Below are 26,749 nucleotides of genomic sequence, written 5' to 3'. Positions count from 1 at the left end.
ATAATTTATATTGGCCTAGGTGATTTAAATTAATCTAGGACAAGGGCCAGCTAGGTGGCACAGTGGATAGAGTACTGGCCTCTGAAAGTGAGGAGTACCTGAGTTCAAATCCAGCCTCAAACACTTAATAATTACCTAGCTGTGTGGCCTTGGGCAAGTCACTTAACCCTATTGCCTTGCAAAAACTAAAAAAAAAAATCTAAGACATCTGTGTACCTTCTTATAGTCTCCTTAGCTATATAGGAATTGACAACTCCTTGCTAACACTTTTTATTCTGTCTTTCCAGTGTAAATGACAGTGTAAAAGGTCATTCGCCTTTGCAGAGAAAATATATAAAATATTTATATATATATATATAATATATAAAATATAAAAATATAAAATATTAAAAATTAAGAGTTGAGCAGCTCTTTATTTTTTTGTTAGTTATCATTGTCCTATCCATCCCATGCAAAAGTAGGTGCTCTTCCTTCTCTAATTCTATTTTTTCTCCTTGTATAGCTAAAAAAAAACTCTTAAGAAATTCAACCCTTTTGTTGTCCTTAATTTTGCTCACCAACTTCAGCTCAACCTGAGCTTTGGCATCCCAACATCATTTTCATAGGAACATATCTCACTCTTAGAATTATCTTGTGTTGCTTCTTCTATGAAGCTTTCCCCTACCCACAAATCTATAGTGTTCTTTCATTTAATCATTTGCTTTCATGAATTGTTCTGATTTCTTTTTTTTTGCCCATTTATGTTTATTTCCTCAATTTGACCATGTTTCCCAGAATGCAGATAGTGTTCTATTTCTCTTGCATGGCCTCATAATATTCGTATTGGGTGGGACACATAGCATGCAGATACTAAACAAATATTGAACAGGTGAATGAACGAACAACTGAATGCATGTCTAGCACAGCCCTTACCTGAAACATAGGATTCATGTTCACTCACTTAAATACCACAAATTTTAAAGTTTGAAGTAGTTCGAAAACCTCAACATTGAACTTTCCCCTATGAAAAAGCTTCTGTTATCTTGCCTTTTCCCAGGTGTAGGAATTAATATACCATTAGGTTTCATTGGTTTATAAGTAACTAGTGAACCCCACGCCCCCCCAAAAAAAGATGAGTGCTTTTCATCATTCTCTCTTATGTGCCATGCTTACAGATTCAGATACAAAATAGCAAGAATACTTCCAGCCAAATTGGTGGAGAGAAGACAGGTCCTAAGGTCTCCTGGCTTTCCCCTCAGAACTAATATGAATCAAGCCTCTTAACAGAATCCAGATCTACAAAATCCAGAAAGAGCAAAGGAGAACATCTACCAACAAGGTCTGTCTTAGGGGAACATAGGTGAACTGGGGGCAGAGAGCATAAAGCCAGTGCAGGGGTGGTGGGTGAGACCCAGATTTAATCTGAGAACAGCCTTGGAAGCTTTGGCTTTGTGAGCTGTCAGGAGAGCTCCAGTGAGTTTGGAGGAAGAGTTCCAGCACAGTAGACAGGAGAACTCCAGCACAGTAGACCGGAGAACTCCAGCACAGTGGCTAGACTTCAATCCAGTTAGCTCTGCTGGCCTGGAAGACCAGTGCTGTGAGTCCCATATTTTCCAGTTTAGTGCCCCCCCATCCCTATGGGAGAAAGAGATGCTTGTCAGAACAAACACAGTAAGAAACCCCCACCCCCACCCCTCCCTCAGGGTCAGGTGTGGGCAGCAGATCTCTCTTAGTACTGAGCCAATAATGAGATTAACTATACAGCCTAAGGGTCCAACACACATTATTCAAGGATAATTCAGACCCTGCTGCTCCCCCCCCCCCACCTAGGGAGTGGGCCACAAATCAAGGTCACAGACACTCCAGAGAAAACCTAGCATCCCCTACTGGCTGGCCCACTTGGAGTTACTAAACCCCATGAGCAAAGCCTCTAGGATTTTTGAAACCCAAAGCCTGTGAACCAGCCCCTCCCCCCAACACAAGATCCTAGGAAAATGAAGAAAAGTCAGACAAAAGGGGAAGCCATTGAAAACTACCTTAAAGACAAGAGCTAGAACTTCTTAAAAGAATATGAATTGGGTCTCCCATCTTAGAAAGACTTCTTAGAAAAAGCTCAGGAAGGAGTTTAAAAAACAATTAGGAAAAAATGAGAAAAGAAACCCACAAGAAAATTAACACCTTGCAAGAAAAAAATTAACACTTTGCAAAAAGAAAAAAATCCTTGGAAAATACAATTGGACAAGTGCAAAAAAAAATAATTCTCTCAAAATCACAACTGGGCAAATGGAAAAGGAGTTGCAAAAGATAAATGAAGTAAATTCTGCTGTAAAAAAGAGAATGGAATCTGTGGAAACTTATGACTTCATGAAACAGCAAGAATCTGTCAAAACCAAAAAAATTGAAAAAATAGAAGAAAACATCAGCAGAACTACTGACCTAGAGAACAAATTCGGGGGAGACAACTTAAGAATCATTAGGCTTCCTGAATACACTGAGGATAAAAAAAGCTTGGACGTAATATTTCAAGATCTTTTGAAGGAAAATTGTCCTGTTATCATGGAACCAGAGTTCAAGATAGTTATTGAAAGAATACATCGTTGCCCTACTGACAGGGTTGCCAAAATGAAAACAACAAGTAATATTGTGGTCAAATTCCAGAACTATCATATAAAAGAGAAAATCCTGCAAGCAGCCAGAAAGAAACAATTTAGATAGCAAGGAGCCACAGTAAGGATTACACAGGACCTGGCTACATCAACATTAAGGAACTGAAGAATCTGGAATATGATATTCCAAAGAGCAAGGGGGCTTGGAATGCAGCCAAGAATTCACTATCCTGCAAAACTGAGCCTTCTCTTCCAGGGGAAAAGATGGACATTTAATAAAATAGGAGACTTGCAACTTTTTGTGATGAAAAGGACAAGAGCTAAATAGAAAATTTGGACTTCAAACTGGAGACTCAAAAGATACATGAAAAGGTAAAAAAGGGAAAAGAAAAAAATGCTATCTAATAATGTAAAACTGGCTATATTCCCACCTGGGAGAAAGATTCTCATAACTTTTGAAATTGTTAACTCTATTAGAGAGAATATACGTATCCAGAAGTAATGGATACTCATGACTTGTCTGTGACTGTGATAGAATGATTTAAAAACATCTCCTTAAAAAAAGTAAAGAAATAAGAGAATGGAGGAGGTTGAATGGAGTAAATCACAGTACATGAAGAGTTTCAAAGAACCTATTGTAGTAGAGGGGAAGAAGGGAGGTGGTGAGAATCACCTGAATCTTACTCTCATCAGATTTGGCTCAAAGAAGGATTAACATACAAACAGTCAGTTAAGTTAAGAAATTTAGCCTACCTTTCAAATATTAAAAGGGGAGAAGGAGGAGGAAAAGAGAAACTAACAGAAGGAAGGAAGGAGGGCAAAGGGGAAGGGGTAAGATAGGGGGGTGTGTATATGGGGGGCAAACACACCGAAGGAGGTGATATTCAGAGGTAAAATGTTGGGGGAATATGGATAAAGTGAAAAGGGGGGAAAATTTAAACAGAGGGGAAGATAGCATAGATGGCAATAAAGAGTTAGTTATTATAACTTTGAATATGAATTGAATGGACTCTCCTGTAAAAATGTAAGTGAATAGCAGAGTGGATTAAAAACCAGAATCCTACAATAGCTGCTTACAAGAAACTTACTTGAAGCAGAGTTCCACATATAGAGTAAAGGTAAAAGGTTGGAGCAGAATATATTTTGCTTCAGTTGAAGAAAAAAAGGCAGGGTTAGCATCCTTATCTCAGACAAAGCAGTTCCTAAAATAAATCTCATTAAAAAACGATAAGGAAACTATATCCTCTTAAAAGGTACCATAGACAATGAAGAAGTTTCAATACTAAATATGTATGTACCAAGTGGTATAGCATCCAGATTATTAAAGGAGAGGCTGAATGAGTTATAGGAAGACTCTGTAGCCAGCCAAATTCTACTGGTGTGAGAGCTCAACCTCCTTTCTCTCAGATTTAGATAAATATAACCATAAAATAAACAAGAAGGAAGTTAAGGAGGTAAATAGAATGTTGGAAAACCTAGACATGATAGACCTTTGGAGAAAATTGAATGGGAGATAGAAAGGAATATACTTTTTTTTCCTTCAGTACATGGCACCTTACACAAAAAACTGACCATGCATTAAATGCATAAAAACCTTATAATCAAATGCAGAAAGGCAGATATAGTGAATACCTCTTTCTCAGATCATAATGCAATAAAAATTATGTGCAATTGATGGGCCATGGAGGGACAGACCAAAAACTAATTGGAAACTAAATAACCTCATTTTAAAGAATGGAGTGGGTCAAATTATAGATAGAATTAATGATTTCATTCTAGATAATGATAATAATGAGACAACATACCAAAACGCATAGGATACAGGCAAGGCAGTTATTCAGGGGATATGTTGTATCTTTAACTGTTTATATGAAAAAAATAGAGAAAGAGGAAATCAATGAACTAAAGCATGTAACTAAAAAAAATTAGAGAAAGAACAAATCAACCCCCAATTAACTACTAAATTAGACATTCTAAAAATTAATGAAGAAATTAATAAAATAATCAAAAGCAAGAAAACTGTTGAACTAATAAATAAAACCAAGGGTTTGTTTTATGAAAAAACCAATAAAATTGATAAAGAAGAAAACCAAATTACTAGTATCATAAATGAAAAAGGTGAACTCTCCACCAATGAGGAAATTAAAATAATAATTTGTAATTATTTTGCCCAACTATATGCCAATAAATTGAAAATCTAAGTGAAATGGATGAATATTTACAAAAATATAAGTTGAAGAGGAAATTAAATACCTAAATAACCCTATCTCAGAAAAAGAAATTCAACAACCTATCATTGAACTCCCTAAGAAAAAATCTCCAGGACCAGATGGATTCAAAATGAATTCTATCAAACATTTAAGGAACAATTGGTTCTCATTCTATTTAAACTCTTTGGAAACATAGGTAAAGATGGAACTCTGCCTAATCTGACACCATTATGGTGCTGATACCTGAACCAGGAAAAGTCAAAAACAGAGAAAGAAAATTATAGACCAATTTCTCTAATGAATATGGATGCAAAAATCTTAAATAAAATCTTAGCAAGGTGATTACAGCAAGTTATCACTAGGATAATACACAATGATCAAGCAAGATTGCAGGGTTGGTTCAGTATTAGGAAAACAGTATAACTGACAATCAATTGAAACCTATAAGAAATCATATGATCATATCAGTAAATGCTGAAAAAGCCTTTTGACAAAATACAGCACCCATTCCTACTTAAAACACTAGAGAGTGTAGGAATAAATGGATTGTTCCTTAGAATGATAACCAGTATCTATCTGAAACCATCAACAAATATTATATGCAATGGGGGATAAGCTAGAGGGCATTCCCAATAAGATCAAGGGTGAAACAAGGATGCCCATTATCACCACTACTATTCAATAATGTATTAGAAATGTTAGTTTCTGGAATAAGAGAAGAAAAAAAATATCGAAGGAATTAAGACTGGGAAGGAAGAAACAAAACTGTCACTCTTTGACATGATGGTGTACCTAGAGAATCCTGAAAAATCATCTTAAAAAAACTACTAGAAACAATTAACAACTTTTAGCAAAGTTATAGGATATAAAATAAACCCACATAAATCCTTAGCATTTCTTTATATTACTAGCAAGAAACAGCAGCAAGAGCTAGAAAAAAGAAATTTCATTTAAAGTGACTTTAGACAATATAAAGTACTTGGGAGTCTACCTGCCAAGGCAGAATCAGAAACTCTTTGAAAACAACTATAAAACACTTTTCACACAAAATCACATTTAAATAACTGGGCAAAGATCAACTGCTCATGGATAGGACTGAGTTAATATAATAAAAATGACAATTCTACCTAAAGTAAGCTACTTATTTGGTACCTTTACCAATTAAACTTACAAAAAATTACTTTAATGAACTAGAAAAAATTGTAACTAAATTCATATGGAGAAACAAAAAGTCAAGAATATTCAGGGATTTACTGGAAAAAAAAAGTGCAAAAGAAGGTGATTTAGCCTTACTGGATCTAACATTATATTATAAAGCATCAGTCATCAAAATTGGTAATGGAGGGGAGGCTAGGTGTCACAGTGGATAGAGCACCGGCCCTGGAGTCAGGAGTAACGAGTTCAAAAATGGCTTCAGACACTTAATAATTACCTAGCTGTGTGGCCTTGGGCAAGCCACTTAATCCCATTTGCCTTGCAAAAAACATAAAAACAAAACAAAACAAAAAAACTGGTAATGGTTAAGAAATAGACTAGGTATAAAAGAGACAGCAGGAAATGATATAGTAATCTGCTGTTTGATAAACCCAAAGAGTCTAGTTTCTGGGATAAGAATTCTCTCTTCAATAAAATCTGTTGGGAAAATTGGAAGTTAGTCTGGCAGAAATTTGGATTAGACCAACACACCTCACACCCTATACCAAGATAAGATCAAAATGGGTACTAGATTTAGACATAAAAGACAATATTATAAGCAAACTAGGACATCAAGGAATAGTTTACCTATCAGATCTAAGGAAAGGGAAGTAGTTTATGACCAAGGAAGAGATGGAGAGCATCATTTAAAAGAAATTAGATAGAGAAGCTAGGTGGTGCAGTGGATAGAGCATCGACTCTGAAGTCAGGAGGACCTGAGTTCAAATACAGTTTCAGACACTTAAAAAATTACCTAGCTGTGTGTCTGTGGGCAAGTCACTTAATCCCTCTGCTTAACCAAAGAACAACAACTAACTAATTAGATAGTTTTTGATTACAGTAAATTAAAAAGCTTTTGCACAAATAAAACCACTGTAACCAAGATCAAAAGAAATGTAGTAAATTGGGGAAACAATTTTTACAACTAGTATTTTTGATAAAAGACACAGAAAATTGAGTCAAATTTATAAAAAAAAAACAAATGAGCCATTCTACAATTGACAAGTGGTCAAAGGTTATGCAAAGGTAATTTACAGATGAGGAAATCAAAGCTATCCATAGTCCTATGAAAAAATTGCTCTAAATCATTACTGATCAGAGAAATGCAAATTAAAGCAGCTCTGAGGTAACCATCTCATACTATCAGACTGGTCAATATGGACCAGAAAGGACAGTGTTCCATGTTGGAAGGGATGTGGGAAATCTGGGATACTAATACATTGTTAGTAGAGCTGTGAACTCATCCCAACCTTTCTAGAGAGCAATCTAGAATTATGCCTAAAGGGCAATAAAAATGTGTATCCCCTTTGATCCAGCCATTCCACTACTGGGTCTATACCCTGAAGAGATGATGAAAAAGGGTAAAAACAACACTTGTACAAAAATATTCATTAGCAGCCCTGTTTGTTGTAGCAAGAGAACTGGAAATCAAGTGAATTTCCATCAGTGAGGAATCAACTGGGAAATGGCTGGACAAATTGCCGTATATGTATGTTATCTGGAACACTATTCTATTAGAAACCAGAGAGGGATGGAATTTCAGAGAAGCCTGGAGGGATTTTCATGAACTGATGTTGACTGAGATGAGCAGAACCAGAAGAACATTGTACACCTTAACAGCAACATGGGGGTGACGATCAACCTTTAGTGGACTTGCTTATTCCATTAATGTAAAAAATCAGACAATTTTAGAGTACCTGCAAGGAAGAATACCATCTGTATCCAGAGAAAGAATTGTGGAATTTAAATGAAGACCAAAATCTTTTACCTTCTTTTTTTTTAAAGAAACATGTCTTATGTGCTACATAATTTTGCTATCTCTAATATTTTATTTTCTCCTTATGGATATGATTTCTCTCTCAACACATTCAATTTCGATCAATGGAAGCGTGGAAACAACAAAAATTATCAGACTACCTTCTGTGTGGGGATTGTGGGGAGGGAAGGGAGGGTGGAGGGGAAAATTGTATAATTCAAAACCTTGCAAAAAAACTACTATTGTATATAATTGGAAAACAAATACAAATATTAATAAGAAAAGAAAAGCTAGAGTTTAGAGTACTTTTTTAACATGTGCAAAGGACTTTTTATTTGCTTATATAAGACTATCTCATTTGATCCTGACAACCTGTTAGGTAACTGCTGTTCTGTTGCCTATTTTTGCAGTTGAAAAAACTGAGGTTCAGAAAGATTAAGTGAGTTCCTCAGCTAGTAGGTACTTGAAGTGAATTTCAAACCATGTCTTCTTAACTTCAAATTCAGTGTGCTAACCCTTCTGTCATATTTAGGCATAAAAGTTTTCAACTCTTGGATATTTGTACTGGTGAAAGGGATCATAGATATAAAGCTAGAAAGAGCTTAGTGATTTAATTTAGTCCCCCTGTTTTACAGATGAGCAAACTAAGACCCAGAGAAATGTATGATCTATTTAATATAGAAGTATTAGCATAAAGTGCTAAAATTTGATCTCTGTTGGATAAACCATCACTCCTGATTACCCTGCTGTTCTGATTTTTAACATTCTTTTAATTCTAAATCTTATGATCTCTTGGTAATGAAATTTGGTGAAAATTCAAGGTTATGTCTCCAATACAGTCTCTAATCCAAATTGTAGGATTTAGAATGACTGAAATGGGATAAGAGAAAAGGGAGAGGAGGAGAACAATTTTCTGAAGAGTTCCACACAGCCTAGCTAGATTGGTTGATGACTAAAAATTTGTTGAGTAGCTAGTAAGTTTGTTGTTCTCACTGATGTAGCAGTTAAAAAAAAAGAGATGAAATGTTGTATGTTGTCATTCCTTGCCCATACACAGCTTATGATCTAATTAGAGAGATTAAATCTACAAAAAAGCCTTCCATGTGAAAGCTTTCTGTAGATTTTTTTTAATTTAAATTTATTTTTATTAAAGATATTATTTGAGTTTTACATTTTCCCCCCAATCTTGCTTCCCTCTCCCCCCGCCAACAGAAAACACTCTGTCAGTCTTTACTTTGTTTCCATGTTGTACCTTGATCCAAATTGGGTGTGATGAGAGAGAAATCATATCTTTAAAGAGAAGTCTAAGAGGTGACAAGATCAGACAATAAGCTATCTGTTTTTTTCTAAATTAAAGGGAATAGTCCTTGCACTTTTTTCAAACTCCACAGCTCCTTATCTGGATACAGATGGTACTCTCCTTTCCAGACAGCACAAAATTGTTCCTGATTGTTGCACTGATAGAATGAGCAAGTCCTTCAAGGTTGAACATCACTCCCATGTTTCTGTTAGGGTGTACAGTGTTTTTCTGGTTCTGCTCATCTCACTCAGCATCAGTTCATGCAAATCCCTCCAGGTTTCCCTGAAATCCCATCCCTCCTTGGTTTCTAATAGAACAGTAGTGTTCCATGACATACATATACCACAGTTTGCTAAGCCATTCCCCAATTGAAGGACCTTTACTGGATTTCCAATTCTTTGCCACCACAAACAGGGCTGCTATAAATATTTTTGTACAAGTAATGTTTTTACCCTTTTTCATCATCACTTCAGGGTATAGACCCAGTAGTGGTATTGCTGGGTCAAAGGGTATGCATATTTTTGTTGCCCTTTGGGCATAGTTCCAAATAACTCTCCAGAAGGGTTAGATGAGTTCACAGCTCCAACAACAGTGTAATAGTGTCCCAGATCCCTTCCAACAATTATCGTTATCCTTCCTGGTCATACTGGCCAATCTGATAGGTGTGAGGTGGTACCTCAAAGAAGCTTTAATTTGCATTTCTCTAATAATGATTTAGAGCATTTTTCATATAGCTATAGATTACTTTGATCTCCTCATCTGTAAATTGCCTTTGCATATCCTTTGACCATTTGTCAATTGGGGAATGGCTTTTTGTTTTAAAAATATGACTCAGTTTTCTGTATATTTTAGAAATGAGTCCTTTGTCAGAATCATTAGTTGTAAAGATTGTTTCCCAATTTATGACATTTCTTTTGATCTTGGTTACATTGGTTTTATCTGTGCAAAAACTTTTTAATTTAATGTAATTGAAGTCATCTAGTTGGTTTTTGGTGATGTTCTCTAACCCTTCCTTAGTCATAAACTGTTCCCCTTTCCATAGATCTGACAGGTAGACTAGTCCTTGATCTTCTAATTTGCTTATAGTATTGTTTTTATGTCTATGTCCTGTAACCATTTGGATCTTATCTTGGTAAAGGGTGTAAGGTGTTGGTCTAATCTAAGTTTCTTCCATACTAACTTCCAATTTTCCCAGCAATTTTTATCAAAGAGGGAGTTTTTATCCCAATGGCCAGACGCTTTGGGTTTATCAAACAGCAGATTACTATAATCATCTCCTGCTTTTACCCCTAGTCTATTCCACTGGTCCACCACTCTATTTCTTAGCCAATACCAAACAGTTTTGATGAATGATGATTTATAATATAATTTTGGATCGGGTAGGGCTAAGCCACCTTCTTTTGCACTTTTTTTCATTAAGCTCCTGGCAATTCTTGAATTTTTATTTCTCCATATGAATTTCCTTACATTTTTTTAACTCGTTAAAGTAATTTTTTGGAATTTTGATTGGTAGGGCACTAAACAGATAGTTTAGTTTTGGTAGAATTGTCATTTTCATTATATTAGCTCTACCTATCCACGAGCAGTTGATATTTGCCCAGTTATTTAAATCTAATTTAATTTGTGTGAGTAGTGTTTTATAATTGTTTTCAAAAAGATTGTGAGTCTGTCTTGGCAAATAGACTCCCAAATATTTTATATTGTCTGAGGTGACTTTGAATGGGATTTCTCTTTCTAGTTCTTCCTGCTGTTTCTTGCTAGACATATATAGAAAAGTTGAAGATTTATGAGGGTTTATTTTATAACCTGCAACTTTGCTAAAATTGCTAATTGTTTCCAGTAGTTTTTTAGATGATTTCTTGGGATTCTCTAGGTAGACCATCATGTCATCTGCAAAGAGTGAGAGTTTTGTCTCTTCCTTCCCAATTCTAATTCCTTTAATTTCTTATTCTTCTCTAATTGCAGCTGCTAACATTTCTAATACAATATTGAATAGTAGTGGTGATAATGGGCACCCTTGTTTCACCCCTGATCTTATTGGGAATGCCTCTAGCCTCTCCCCATTGAATATAATGCTTGTTGATGGTTTCAGATAGATACTGCTAATTATTTTAAGGAACAGTCCATTTATTCCTACACTCTGTAGTGTTTTTAATAGAAATGGATGCTGTATTTTGTCAGAAGCTTTTTCCAGCATCTATTGATATGATCATATGATTTCTGATAGGTTTGTTGTTGATATAATTGAATATACTAACAGTTTTCCTAATATTGAACCAACTCTGCAATGTATTATCCTAGTGATGACTTGTTGTAATCTTTTTGCTAAGATTTTATTTAGGATTTTTGCATCTATATTCATCAAGGAGATAGGTCTATAATTTTCTTTCTCTGTTTTAACTCTTCCTGGTTTAGGTAACAGTACAATATTGGTTTCATAGAATGAGTTAGGCAGAGTTCCATCTTTCCCTATTTTTCCAAAGAGTTTATATAGGATTGGAACCAATTGTTCCTTAAATGTTTGGTAGAATTCACTTGTGAATCCATCAGGCCCTGGAGATTTTTTTTAGGGAGTTCAATAATGGCTTGTTGAATTTCTTTTTCTGAGATAGGGCTGTTTAGGTATTTAATCTCTTTTTCATTTAACCTGGGCAACTTATATTTTTGTAAATATTCATCCATTTCACTTAGATTATCAAATTTATTGGCGTGGAGTTGGGAAAAATAATTTCGAATTATTACTTTAATTTCCTCCTCATTGCTGGTGAGTTCACCTTTTTCATTTATGATAATAGCAATTTGGTTTTTTTCTTTCTTTTTTTTAATCAAATTGACCAGAGGTTTATCAATTTTATTGGTTTTTTTCATAATACCAACTTTTGGTTTTATTTATTAATTCAATAGTTTTTTTGCTTTCAATTTTATTAATTTCTCCTTTAATTTTTAGAATTTCTAATTTGGTACTTAATTGTGGATTTTTGATTTGTTCTTTCTCTAATTTTTTTAGTTGCATGTTTAGTTCATTGATTTCCTCTTTCTCCAATTTATTCATATAAGCATTTAGAGCTATAATATATTCCCTGAGAGTTGCTTTGAATGAATCCCATAGGTTTTGGTATGTAGTTTCATTATTATCATTATCTAGGATAAAATGGTTAATTCTTTCTATAATGTGTTTTTTGGTCCACTCATTTTTTAAAATGAGGTTATTCAGTTTCCAATTTGCTCTGGGTCTATATCTCTTTGGCCCAGTATTGCATATGACTTTTATTGCATTGTGATCTGAGAAAGATGTATTCACTATTTCTGCCTTTCTGCAGTTGATCATTAGGTTTTTATATCCTAGTACATGGTCAATTTTTGTATAGGTTCCATGTACTGCAGAGAAAAAGGTATATTCCTTTCTATCCCCATTCAGTTTCCTCCATAAGTCTACCATATCTAATTTTTCTTACAATATATTTACCTCCCTAATTTCTTTCTTGTTTGTTTTATGATTTGATTTATCTAGATCTGATAGCGGAAGGTTGAGGTTTCCCACTAGTAGAGTTTTGCTGTCTATGTCTTCCTGTTGTTCTTTCGGCTTCTCCCTAAGAATTTGGGTGCTGTCCCACTGGCTGCATATATATTCAATATTGAAATGGCTTTATTGTCTATGGTACCTTTTAGGAGGATAAAGTTTCCTTCCTTATCTCTTTTAACACTATCTATTTTTGCAGCTGCTTTGTCTGAGATAAGGATTGCTACCCCTGCATTTTTTACTTCAGCTGAAGCAAAATCTATTTTGCTTCACCCTTTTACCTTTACTCTATATGTATCTCTCTGCTTTAAATGAGTTTCTTGTAAGCAGCATATTGTAGGATTCTGGTTTTTAATCCACTCTGCTATTTGCTTACGTTTTAAGGGAGAGTTCATCCCATTCACATTCAAGGTTATGGTTACTAATTCTTTATTGCCCTCTGTGCTATCTTCCCTCTGTTTGTATTTTTCACCCTTTCCCTGCTTTGATCCATATTCCCCAGTCTTTTGTTTCTGAAAACCACCCCCTTCAGTGTGTTTGCCCTCCTATATCACACCTTCCCCTTTCTTTCCCTTTTCCCTTTTTCCCTTCTCCCTTCCTTTCCTTTTGTTATTTCCCCCACTCCCCTTCCCTTTTTCTGTCCCCCCCCTCCCCTTTTCCCCTTTTAATACTTGAAAGGTTAGATGTTTTATAAGTTAACTGAATATGTGTAGGTTGACTTTAAGCCAAGTCTGATGAAAAGATACAGGTGTTTCTCCTCTGCTCCCTTCTTCCTCTCTGTTACCATAGGTTTTTTGTACCTCTTAGTGTAATGTGATTTACCCCATTCAATCCCCTCCCTCCTCCCGTCTCTTTCCTGTCCCCCTTTTTAGGGTGGTAGTGGTTTTTTTTTTAGATCTTTCTATCTAAGTCATAGAAAATTCTAAGTGTCTGTCCCTTCTAGTTCTGTATATTGTATCGAATCAAGTCCAAATTCCTGAGAGTTATTAGAGTCTTTCTTCCAAATGGGGTTAAAGCTAGTTACATCCCATTAGATAGTAGTCTCATGGATAGGTCATGAATGTCCATCATTTCTGGCTAGGTGTATTCTCTCTGTTAGAGTTACATTTCTCAAGGTTTATGAGAATCTTTTTTTTAACCCCCATGCTGGGATATAGCCAGTTTCATCTTACTGGATTGCATTTTTTCCCTTTTAGTGCCCCCCCCCCTTTTTTTTACCTTTTCATGTGTCTCTTGAACCTCCTATTTGATGTTCAAATTTTCTGTTTAGCTCTGGTCTTTTCATCAGAAATTTTTGAAATTCTTCCATTTCGTTAAATGTCCATCTTTTTCCCTGGAAGAGAAGGCTCATCTTTGCAGGAAAGTAGATTCTTGGCTGCATTCCAAGCTCCCGTGCTCTTCGAAATATCTCGTTCCAGGCCCTTTGATCCCTTAACATTGATTCAGCCATGTCCTGCGTGATCTTTACTGTGGCTCCTTGATATTTAAATTGTTTCTTTCTGGCTGCTTGCAGGATTTCTCTTTTATCTGATAGTTCTGCAGTTTGGCCGCAACATTCCTTGGTGTTTTCATTTTAGGATCTTTTTCTGGTGGGGATTGATGTACTCTTTCATTAACTACTTTGCCCTCCGATTACATGATATCAGGCCAGTTTTCCATCACTAGATCCTGTAATATTAAGTCCAGGCTTTTTTTTTTCTCTTCAATGTTTTCAGGAAGTCCTATAATTTTCAGGTTGCCCCTCCTCGATCTATTCTCAAGGTCACTGGTTTTGTTGATGAGGTATTTTACATATGCTTCCATGTTTTCTATTTTTTGATTTTGTTTAACTGACTCTTGCTGTCTCATGGAGTCATTAGTTTCTGTAGACTCCATTATTTTTTTGGGGGGGGGTTTCTTCATTAACCTTTTGCAACTCCTTTTCTAATTGGGCAATTCTACTTTTGAAAGAGCTTTCCATTTGACCAATTGAGGTTTTGAGAGAATTATTCTGATTTTGTAATTGTCCAATTGATGATCTGAGAGATTTATTTTCCTTTTGTGTTTGTCCAATTGTACTTTCTAATGTTTTGTTTTCTTGTTGCAAGGTATTAATTGCCTCTCCCAAATTTTTAAGCTCCTTCCTTATTTCTTCAAAGAAGTCTTTCTGTGCTGGAGACCAGATTGTATTCTCCTCTGAGGTTCCAGGTCTCTCTGAGTTGGGGTCTTTCCTTTCCAGGAATTTTTCTATGGATCCCCCTTTCCGCTGACCCTTCTTCATTATGCTAAGACCTTGAGTTGGGGGTGGGGCTGGTTCACCTGAGCTTGGGATCGCTAAGGGCTTTATTGAGTGCAGTTTCTCTGGCTGGCCAGTAGGAGGTGCTGGTTGCCCTCTCTGGGGTGTCTGTGACCATGGTTGGGAGGCCTTCTCCCTTTGCTTGAGGGAAGGAATTGGGGCTATTGAATTCTTTTGCCTTCAATCAATGGTGGGCTTTACCCTGGCTTGAGGTGATTCTTCAGCTGGGCTGGTTCTGCTCACACACCTGGGCCTGAGGCAGAAGTAGTTTGCCTTTGTTTGAGGAGAGGCCTCTGTGCAATGGAGGCATGGACTCAGAGTTTCTCAGACCCGAGGAGCCTAGGGATGGTGTCTGCAGCTCTCCTGCATCAGAACACTTCCCCCAGCCTGGCCCCCGAGCTCCAGGGGTACAGCACCAACACCAGCTCCTCTGCTTCCCTGCGGACCCAAGCCCTTTTCCTCCAGCCCCACCGCTGATCCAGCAGGTCTGGCTCTCGGGCCCTCAGACTCCTGGTTCCAATTCAGCTGTTAATCTGGCTGATCCAGGGCTGATCCTCTCCCTGAGCCCAGACTCACCCGCCTGGATTCGTCCAAGGCTGCTGCGGAAGACAAATCCTGAGGTAGATGTTCTTTCTCCTGGCTTTTCTTTCTGGGTTTTATGGATCGGATTTCTTTTAAGAGGTTTGTTTCATGTGGTAAATGGGGAAGAGATCAGACTTTAGAACTGTGCTTGTCTTCTCTCCGCCATCTTGGCTGGAAGACGCTTTCTCTAGATTAAAGGATAAAAATAAGTTTTTCTAAATAGACTTCAAAATGAGTATTATCTTTCAAAATGGTAACTTTAGCAGGCTCTGAACAAGCCAATGTTGGAAAATACCTGTTTCAGCAGTTTTTGAGCTATATTATAAAATTGATTTCTTTTAGTTATATTAAATCTTTATTATTATCTTTATTATCTTTTGTTTTTTACCACATTCATTTCAAAACATTTCAAAACACCATCAACATGGCATTTTTTTCAGAATAAAGAGAAAATTAACACATCAGTTGTGTCAGACCATAATGCAAGATTTCATACCCATGGTCTATTACCACCTACACAGAAGGCAGGAACATGCCTACTTTTTTAAACTCTCAAAGGACCAAGTTTAATAATTGTTACTTTGAGTTCAATTTTAGATTTTAGTCTTTCTATTTATATTGTTGTATTTTATTTTCCTGATTTTCCTCATTTTATTCTCTATCAGTTTGTATGAGTCTTTCTATGCTTCTCTATATTCTTCATATGTATGCATCATTTTGTATGGTGCAATATTAGATTCATGTACCACATATAACCATTCATGTAGCCAGGAAGTTGGCATCTATTTTATTTCTATTTCTTTGCTATCTTAAAAAAAATTGTTGCTTCAATTAGCTATTGACACACACCTAGCAAGTGTCAGACACTATACCATAGAGCTTAGGGATATACTTCCTGCTTGCAGTGAGCCTACATTCTTGTGAGGGAGACAATAAATATATATGTGGAATATGCAAAATAAATATAAAATTTAAATATAAATATAATACAGTGTATTCATATACAAGCTAATTTACAAGGGAAGATAGTAGTAGTTGGAGGGATAAGGAAAGTCTTCATGCTTTGGATAATCTCTTAGCTTGTCATTTATTGTGATTTTTTTTCAACTTAAAACTCCTTGACATCATTTCACACTTTCATCTTTTCTTCTAGTCTCTGACTGTAGGCCAACCCTTTTAAATGCCCTTCTATCCTCAATTGATTGTTTCTTTATTTATCCCCTCTTCACTCTTCTGTCTTCATCTTTTATACCTACCATTTCCAATTTCCTCTTGACTCACCCTTCTAACTTTTCTCAACCCTTTATAATCTGCTTTCTGGTCTTCTTCATTCAATAGACATAGCTGTTTTCCTTGGATCAGACCAATACCTCACACCCTATACCAAGATAATATCAAAATGGATATAGAATTTAGACATAAAAAATAATATTATAAGCAGACTAAGAGATCAAAGAATAGTTTACCTGTCAGATCTATGGAAAGGGATGCAGTTTATGACCAAGGAAGAGATGGAGAACATCATTAAAATAAACTGGACAATTTTGACTACATTAAATTAAAAAGCTTTTACACAGACAAAATCACTGTAACCAAGATCAAAAGAAATGTCGTAAATTGGGAAACAATTTTTGCAATTAGAATTTCTGACAAGGGACTCATTTCTAAAATATACAGAGAACTGAGTCAAATTTTTAAAAAGACAAGCCATTCCCCAATTAACAGATGGTCAAAGGATATACAAAGGCAGTTTACAGATGAGGAAATCAAAGCAATCCATAGTCAGATGAAAAATTGCTCTAAATCACTAATTATTAGAGAAATGCAAATTAAAGCATCTCTGAGGTACCCACCTCACACCTCTCAGACTGGCCAATATGACCAGAAAGAACAGTGATCAATGTTGGAAGGGATGTGGGAAATTTGGGACACTAATACATTGTTGGTGGAGCTGTGAACTCATCCAACCTTTCTGGAGAGCAATTTGGAATTACACCCAAAGGGCAACAAAAATGTGCATACCCTTTGATCCAGCAATACCACTACTGGGTCTATACCCCAAAGAGCTTATGAAAAGGGGTAAAAATATCAACTTGTACAAAAATATTCATAGCAGCTCTGTTTGTGGTGCCAAAGAATTGGAAATTAAGTGAATGTTCTTCAATTGGGGAATGGCTTAGCAAACTGTGGTCTATGTATGTCATGGAACACTATTGTTCTATTGGAAACTAGGAGGGATGGGAATTCAAGGAAGCCTGGAAGGATTTACATGAACTGATGCTGAGTGAGATGAGCAGAACCAGAACATTGTATACCCTAACAGCAACATGGGGGTGGTGATCAACCTTGATGGACTTGCTCATTCCATCAGCGCAACAGTCAGGCACAATTTTGGGGTATGTGCGGTGGAGAATACCATCTGTATCCAGAGAAAGAATTGTGGAATTTGAACAAGGACCAAAGACTATTACCTTTAATTAAAAAGAAACTCCATTATTATGTAACTTTGCTATCTCTTATACTTTATATTTCTTCCTTAAGGATATGATTTCTCTCTCATCACATTCAACTTAGATCAGTGTATACCATGGAAACAATGTAAAGACTATCAGACTGCCTTCTGTGGGGGGGGGGGAGGAAGCAAGATTAGGGGGAAAAATTACTAAATTCAAAATAAAAGGTTTTTTTAAAAAAAAATAACTGTTTACAGAGTTACCTATGATCTCCTAATTGCCAAATGTGGTGATCTTTTCTCAGTCCTAATTCTTCTCAGACTCTCTGCTTTATTTGGTACTGTTGATCACCCTCTCCTGTATGGGTTTTCATCATACTACTCTCTTTCTGGTTCTCTTGCCTGTCAGATGACTCCCCAGTCTCCTTCACTGAGTGATCATCTATATATCATGCTCTCCCAAATGTGATTGTTCCCCAAGTTTCTGTCTTTGTACTATACTCATCTTCCTCCATTCTCTTAGTAACCTTACCAGATCCCATGGGTTTTACTACAATCTCAATACAGATGATTCCCAGATCTACATTACTACTTCCAGTCGCTATCACCAATTAATTGTTAGGCAACTCAAATTGGATATCCCAGAGTCATCTCAAGTTCTCCATGTCCAAAATTGAACTCATCATCTTCATTTCTTTTCTAAAAATTTCCTAGTTTTTATAAAGGCATCACCATCCTTCTAATATCATAGATTTTTAATCACAATATTTTCCTCAGTTCTGTGTTCCTTATTGCTTCATATATCCAGTCACTTGCCCAATTTTGCCTTTTGTACCTTCACTACCTTCCTCTCACCTGACTCCTTTTCTCTACTGTCACAGCTACCTTTACATTCTTTGTTCAGACCTTCATTACCTCTCAAAATATTATTGTGACAGCCTCCAAATTGGTCTTTCTACTTCTTATTTCTCCACACTCCATTCCATTCTACAGACTGCTACTGTCAAAGTAATTTTCTTCAATTGCTGATCTGACCATGTGACTCTACTACACAACTAACTCCATTGGCTTCTTATTGCCTTCTGGATAAAATATTGACTTCATTATTGAGCTATTAAAACCTTAAATTGCAAATTGGTCACCGTCCAGCCTTCCAACCTCATTGACCATTACTCCCCATCTTGAGCCTTGTGATTTGGCCAAATTGGCCTGTTGCTCACAACCAGCACACCCCTCAACTGATTCTGTGCCATTGCCCTTGGGTTCCCTTTTGCCTGGATTGCATTCCCTTTGTCCCTCCTACTCATAGACTCTTCTCTTCCTTTATTCAATAATCACTAACATTTATAGATCACTTCAAAGTTTGCAAACTGCTTTCTATATCTTCTTACTTGATATCCATAACAATCCTGTGTGATAGGTACTGCCATCCCATTTTACAGAAAAGAAATCTGAAGGCTCAGAGAGGTGTAGTGACTTGAATGTTGTCATAGAGCTAGTGTCTGAGGAGGAATTCAGACTTAGTTCTTTCTTGCTCTAAATTCAGCACTCTTCTTATCAAGCTCCCTCACTGGTGTTTAAGATACAACTCAGGTCCCATGTTCTGGAAGAAGTCTTTCCTGATTTCTTCAACTGCTAGAGCCTCCTCCCTCAACTACCTTATATTTAACTGCTTTACATACAGATATTTATATGTTATATGTGTATTTATTAATTTTATGCTTAAGATGCACATATTTCAAATGTGCTGCTTAGCTTCTCTTTAAATCAAAAACTCCAGAGTAGTTACTGCTTCATACTTTTTACTAATATCTCCTGTACCTATAGAAGCTACTGTAGATATTTGCTCATTGACTGCCTTTCTAGCATTGAATATTTCCATCTTTCAGCATATTTTCTAGTTTGATGAATGTGAAATGATATCTTATTTGGATTGGAATTTCTCTTATGATTAGTGATTTGAAGCAGTCTTTCATATACCTATTAATATTTTTTCCAATTCTTCAACAGTGATTTGTTTGTATTTCAACCACTTATCTATTGGGGAATGTTTCTTGATCTTATTTTTTGTTGTTGTTAATTTCTTATATATTATGAATAGCCAAGCCTCCTTTGAGAGATTTGATTCAAAGACTTCATGCAAATGCTTTTCATTTTGCTTAATCAAAATTATCTAATTTATCTTGTATGATTACTTTTCTCCCGTGATTAAGAATTTTTGCTCCTTTTGTTCCGATTCATCTTTCACAATATGACTAACCTGAAAATATGTATAACATAGTTATTTATACATGTATAACCTATTTCAGATTACTCGATGTCAAAGGAAGTGGGTAGGAAAAAGAGGAAGAATGTGGAACCCAAATGTGGAACCCAAAATCTTAACCAAAAATTAATGTTGAAAACTATCTTTGCATATAGTTGGCATAATAACTAAATAAATTTAAATTAAAAAAAGACAAATAAGATTTTAAAAAAGAATTCTTTCCTAGATCAGACTATGAAAAATACTTCTTGTTATCCTTTAATTATTTTCATAGTATTGCCTTTCATACTTAGATTATGTATTTTGAGTTTACTTGGGAATATGGTATAAGATGTTGCTCTAAACTTGACTGCTGTCAAGTTGTTTTCCACTTTTCCCCAACAGTTTTTATCAGATAGAGAATTCTATCCTAAGCATTTTAGGTTCTCAGATTTATTAAAGCGTTTTGAGTTCACTTGTTTCTGATTCTTCCTTATTTCTCTTTTGCTGATCTATTTTTAATTTTTAAGCAGTAATAAAGTTTTCAGTTAATGCCAAATAGTCCTTAATCCTTCCTAAATAGACCACCAATGAAGTCCTATGATTTTTTCCTCTTATTTGATTTCTAGGACTTAAACTCCTGGTTCCTTTGGGTAGCTCCTAAAAATCAGCTGTACCCAGAAACAGTATGACTAGCTATGAATTCTGAAGTGCATTCCCAACAAGGACGCCTTTAGTGCTTTAAGCAAGGGATGCATTTTAGAACAATATTAATAGCTCATGTGTTTATAGTCCTTTAGGGTGAACAAAGTTCTTTCCACATAGTCATCCATTTAGTCAGATAACCACAGATATTGACATCATTTAACATGAGGAAACAGACTCTAAAGTCAGGTCACTGAGCTGGTAAATCTTGGAATCATACTTGGACCTTTTGCTTGTGTTAGGTCCCCTTTCACCTCAACTTTTCTTCCACACAAGGGGCTTATTTGAAGGGAGAAACACTCATATGTTTTCATTCACTTGCATTATGATGAAGCCTTTACTCACGATAATAATAATAGTTAACATTTGTATATCATTTAGCCAGGTCCTGGCATCTCATCAGATACTCACAATCACACTGGGAGGGAAGTGCTGTTATCCCCATTTTACAGATGAGAAAAATGAGACAGAAATGGAATGACTGCCCACAGTCGCACAACTAGTAAGTCCCTGAAGGTGAATTTGAACCCAGGTCTTCCTGACTTAATGAAACATTTAGTGAACAGGACAGTATTCTGTTTATCAAAGTAAACTTGTGACAAATTTTTTAAGTTACTTGATGCAGTAGGTACTAATATATCTAATGGTCATTAGTAATTCACTATTAGTGATCCATAATTCTCAAGCTAGAGGAAATTGGGGAGGTATATAGGTCATCTAGACCAGTGTTTTTCAAAAAAGTACTGCAAAGAACCCTTGAATACCTGAAGATTTTCCTTTTTTTTAAGTAATGTTACATTGTATATAAGAAGTGTTCAGATGAATAATTTTATTTTAATTTATTTTAGGTTTTTGGAAGGCAAATGGGGTTAAGTGGCTTGCCCAAGGCCACACAGCTAGGTAATTATTAAGTGTCTGAGGCCAGATTTGAACTTGGATTCCCCTGACTCCAGGGCCAATATTCTATCCACTGCACCACCTGGCCGCCCCTAGATGAATCATTTTAGAAGATTTTTGCTATCAATCTTTGGTCCAAGTTTTGTTTAAACTTAAAGGTTTTATTACTGTGGGGAAATTTAAGAAACAATGATCTAATCAAACTTCTTTGCTGATTAAGAAAATAAGGTCCTTGAGGTCACATAGGTAAGCTGAGATGGCCCTGGAATTGAATTCAGTGTCTTTTACTCCAAATTCGAGGAGCTCTTTGTTGCTACATTTATGAATAACAGCAGTAAATGAATACTCCAAGAAGTGAGGGTGACAGTTTAAAAAATTATCATCAAAGACAACTCGACAGAGTTTTCCTCCTATGATCTTTCAGAGTTTAGTGCCAAAATACAATGGACTAGGTGGATTGTGGACATGACTTGTTGTAGTGATTCTTGCATATCTAATCTGGTCATAGATTATGTACCTATGCTTAAAGGGCCAATCTAGCCAAATTCAGAGAAGCATATCATTCAATTTTTGTGAAATTGAAAAGATCTTGAACATTGTATGAATGAATATGTGATAAAATCATAGTGATATGTGATAAAATCCTGAGGTGTATTTGCATGTGTTTGTGTGTATAAATATGAGTATATGAGTGTTGTGTGTTATGTGTGTATAATATATAGCCATACCTATTGGTTGAATGCTTATTAGACACTCAGGTTCTTATCCCTTCATCTTGCTTTAGGGCTGTCTCTGCCAGTATATTAAGGACCCTTTTATACTTCTGTAGCAAGCTCAGACAAGCTGATTATAATTCCACATTAGGTTGAGGCAGAAGCCACTCTTCCATACATTTGGATATTTGTATCTGAGAGCTCTGACCCTGGCTGCCTCTCACCTGTCTAATCTCTTCAACTGGTGCTTGCTTCATCTTTTTTTATATATACACAAGCCAACATATATTTATTTTATTTTTTGTTCTTGATTGTGAGCTACCATAACAATCTCAGTTCCTGTACAGGAACTGATGGGAGAGTTGAGTCACTCTACTCAATTGCTTGTCATTTTAAAGAAACATCTCTGAATTAGGTATTAGGTTCTGAACCAGCCAACAGTTAAATCACGGACTTCTTTCTCTTCTTCATTTTGCTTTATTTTCAGTATGTGGGTTTGAATATATGGGTAAGCTCTACTTTTCTCCTCTATCTTGGTTATTTCAAGTGGCATGTTGTTACTCTTTGCCTAAAGAAAGTTCCTGCTTCACACAGATGCAGGATTTTATTTTCTATCATTACTTTTTTAAAAGGTGCTCAAACTAGAAAATTGTGTCTTATTTCTGCCATAAAGATTTTTCCATGGTGCCTTTGTATAACTTACAGATGTTGAAACCAAAACTGATATGTCTTGTGCCTATGACTATAGATGCATTGAAACATTTGCTATGGGGGAAGGGCAAGAAATCTGCTCATCCCTCAGGCAGGATCTTTTTTTGTGCTTTTTAAATGAAGTGAGCATTAGGGACAGCAGTGTACTGGAATTATAGAATCTGAGGAGAGCAGAAGACTGTTGTATAACCATCTGGTTTTACCCATAGTGGATGGACTATTCAGTATAATACTCCTAACAGAGGTCATCCAGCCTCTACTTGAGGTTGTCCTAGTCAGGGGAACTCATTATTTTTTGAAGTTAGGAAGTTTTATTCAATTTGGATCAATGTATACCATGGAGACAATGTAAGGACTGGCAAATTGCCTTCTGTGGGTGGGGGGGAGGGAAGTAAGATTGGGGGAAAATTGTAAAACTCAAAATAAAATCTTTTTTAAAAAATGTTTAGGAAGTTTTGGTTTTGGGTTTTTTTCCTGACATTTTTTTTTCTGACATTGGTTTGAAATTTTCTTCCCTGTAATTTCCATCCCATGCTCTTGGTTCTGCTTCTTAAAGCTAAACAACAAAAAAGCAGTCCATTGTTTCACATGTTGATGTTCAGTCATTTTGGGTATATCTGACTCTTCATGATCCCATTTGGGGTTTTCTTGACAAAGATACTGGAGTGGTTTGCTATTTTCCTTCTCTAGCTCATGTTACAAATGAAGAATTAAGGTAAACAGGGTGAAGTGACTTGCCCAGGGTCACACAGTTAGAAAGTGGTGGAGCCTAGATTTGAACTAAGGAAGATGAGTCTTCCTGATTTCAGCCCTTATATTATCCACTGTCTCACCTAGCTACATGATAGCCCTTCAAATACTTGAAGGTAGCTATATTTACCCAGAAGACCCAAGAGGGACATGATAGCCCTTCAGATACTTGAAGGTAGCTATTATGTCCCTCTTGGGTCTTCTGGGTAAATATAACTAGTACTTCCAACCAGTACTCATGTGACATAGACTCAAGACCCTTCTCCATTCTGTTTTCCCTTCCCAATATTCTTTCCACTTGACCAAAGTCCTTAAATCGTGGTACCTAGAACTGAAAACAGTAGGGCAAATTAGAGCAGCTGGAAATTATGCCTCTCTCAATGTAGCTCAAGATCACTAGTATTTTTTGGCTGCCACACCACACTAATGATTCCTCTTAGGCTTGTAGTCTACCAAAACTTTTACTAAAAGATTTTTTTTTCAGAACTGCTGCATTACTAGCCTCCTATCTTATATTTATGATTTTTTGGTACTCAAGTACAAGAATTCATTTTTATTCCTATAGAAATTCATCTTCTATTTGGTCAAATAATTCTAATCTACCACGGTAGATCTCTTTGAATCCTTACTGTTCATTCATTGTCAGCTTTCCTTTAGTTTTGTGTCATTGGCAAATATGATCAATCACATCAAGTATTTATTAAACACCTACTTTATCATCCAAACCTTTATCCAAGTTATTGATAAACATATTGAATGGTGCAAGGCCAGGCACAGATCTTTGGGCTGCTCCATGATTGGAAACCTTCTGCCACTTTGATATTGATCCATTAGAACACCCAGACATGATTTTATAAGTACTAAATAAGTTAATGAATGGTTGGGCCTGTAGAGTAATATAAAGAAATTGCTTCCATTCTCTGGTCCTTTGTTTTCCTCATCTGTATAATTAAGGGGTGGATATTTTATAAAAGTCTCTCAGAGGCCTGAGATTCCACAACTCTGTGGGAGGAGACAGCTAACTGGAGACCTCCCAGCAAAGTCAGAAGGGCAATAGGGTGGGTTTGTGGGGAAAAGGAAGGAATTATCCCTACCTTGTATAGAGTCCCAAATCATTAGAGCAGAATCTGGAGCCCATACCACAAACCTGTGCCAGTCAAGCAGGCATTACTAAAAGCCAGTATTCATTGACATAGTTCAAAGAGCACTGAATCAGATCTAGGTTCTAATCTTGGTTCTCTCAACCACTTATGAAGTTGCCAGGTAGTGACAATAGATAGAACACTAGGTTTGGAATCAAAGAAAGGAAGAAAGGAGTGGGAGGGAGGAAGCCTAAGTAAGTAGTAGGCATATTATAGATAATATCTTAATCCTCACAACAATACTGTAAGATATATTTTATTATTGTCTCTACCTTCCTCATTTTACAGTTGAGGAACTGAGACTGAGAGAAGTTAAGTGATTTGCCCATAGTCACACAATGAAGCAGTATTTGAGACTGGATTTGAACTTAAATTTTACTGCCTCTAGTTTCTGTACCTCAGGAAGATCTGATTTTTGAATCCTTCAGTCATCAGCTATGTGATCCTGGGCAATCACTTAATTGCCTCAGTTGCCTCATCTGGAAAATGAAAATAATTATAGAAAGTACCTTACAGTATTGTTGTGATGAAATAAGCGAACATTGTAAAGTAATTTGCAAATCTTAAAGTACTTTATGAATGTCAGCTAATACTATTTTTATAATTCAGTTTTTTCATCTTCTAATTCTCTCATCTAACCCTGCTCCCCCAAAGAGAAAAAGAAGAAAAATAAAATTCATATATACATGTATAATCAAATAAAACAAATTCCCTATTAGCCACATTCAAAAGAAGAATATGTTTCAATCTGTACTCTGATCCCAGTGATGGTATTTGTATCAATCAGAGTAAAGTTGTTTGTTTTTATAATGTTATTGTTATTATTTAAGTTATTATTCTGGTTCTACTCACTTAACTTTGCATCAGTTTATAAAAGTCTTTCCAGGTTTCTCTGAAACTGCCCCCTTCATCATTACTTATAGTACAGTGGTATTTCAGCACATTCCTGTGCCATTTCCCAGTTGATGTCCCTCCCTTCACTTTCCAGTTCATTTCTGTCACAAAAAAGGACTGCTATAAATATTTTTTGTATATATGGATTCATTTCTTTGATCTCTTTGAAAGTATATGTTTAATATAATACTTGGTCAAAGGAAATTCAATTTAATAGCTTTTGGTGGCTGAACCTAGGGGCAGCTAGATGGTATAAAGGACAGAGCACTAGCACTGAGCTCAGGAGAACCTAAGTTCAATTCCTGTCTCAGACATTGGACTTTTACTAGCTGGGCAAGTCACATAACCCCACTGGCCCACAAGAAAAAAAAAGGAAAGCACGATTGAACTAATTCACAGCTTCACCAACAATGCATTAATGTGTTTGTTTTCCCACAGTCTCACTAGCATTTGTCATTTTCCTTCTTTTATCAATTCCTAGTTTGATGAGTGTTAAGTGGTACCTCAGAGTTGTTGTAATTTTATACTTATCTAATTAATAGTGATTTTAGAATATTTTAAATGTATCTATTAATACTTTGAATTTCTTCAGAAAACTATATATTAATATACTTTGTCTATCAAAGAATTATTCTTATAAATTCAAATCAATTCATTATATTATGTCTTAGCTGCAAAGATTTTTCCCTTAATTTTCTCCTTTTTTCTACTTTTAATCATATTTATTTTGCTTATGCAAACTCTTTTTCTCATTTTTTAAATCAAAATTGACCATTTATCCATTATGTCCAAATTATGCACCATTTGAAGTATGTCAC

At 35.8% G+C, this 26,749-nt stretch overlaps 1 protein-coding gene across 2 annotated transcripts in view; it reads left to right on the top strand.

Annotated features, from left to right (window-relative positions):
• The window catches only part of LOC141496190 (MICOS complex subunit Mic25-like), a 211,304-nt gene that overhangs the window by 3,582 nt on the left and 180,973 nt on the right, over positions 1–26,749 (top strand). The window contains exon 1 of one of the 2 annotated variants that reach the window (XM_074198442.1): positions 25,214–25,231. The exons of the other annotated variant lie outside the window; for it this stretch is intronic. The gene's annotated coding sequence lies outside the window, so the exon portion shown is untranslated. Of the gene's footprint in view, positions 1–25,213; positions 25,232–26,749 lie in introns of those variants that run through there. 2 annotated transcript variants of the gene reach the window in all.

The sequence above is a fragment of the Macrotis lagotis genome, chromosome 8 (genome assembly GCF_037893015.1).
Source record: "Macrotis lagotis isolate mMagLag1 chromosome 8, bilby.v1.9.chrom.fasta, whole genome shotgun sequence".
NCBI lineage: Eukaryota > Metazoa > Chordata > Mammalia > Peramelemorphia > Peramelidae > Macrotis > Macrotis lagotis.
The sequence above is the reverse complement of the archived record's forward strand: the minus strand, read 5'-3'. Positions and strand labels throughout refer to the sequence as shown.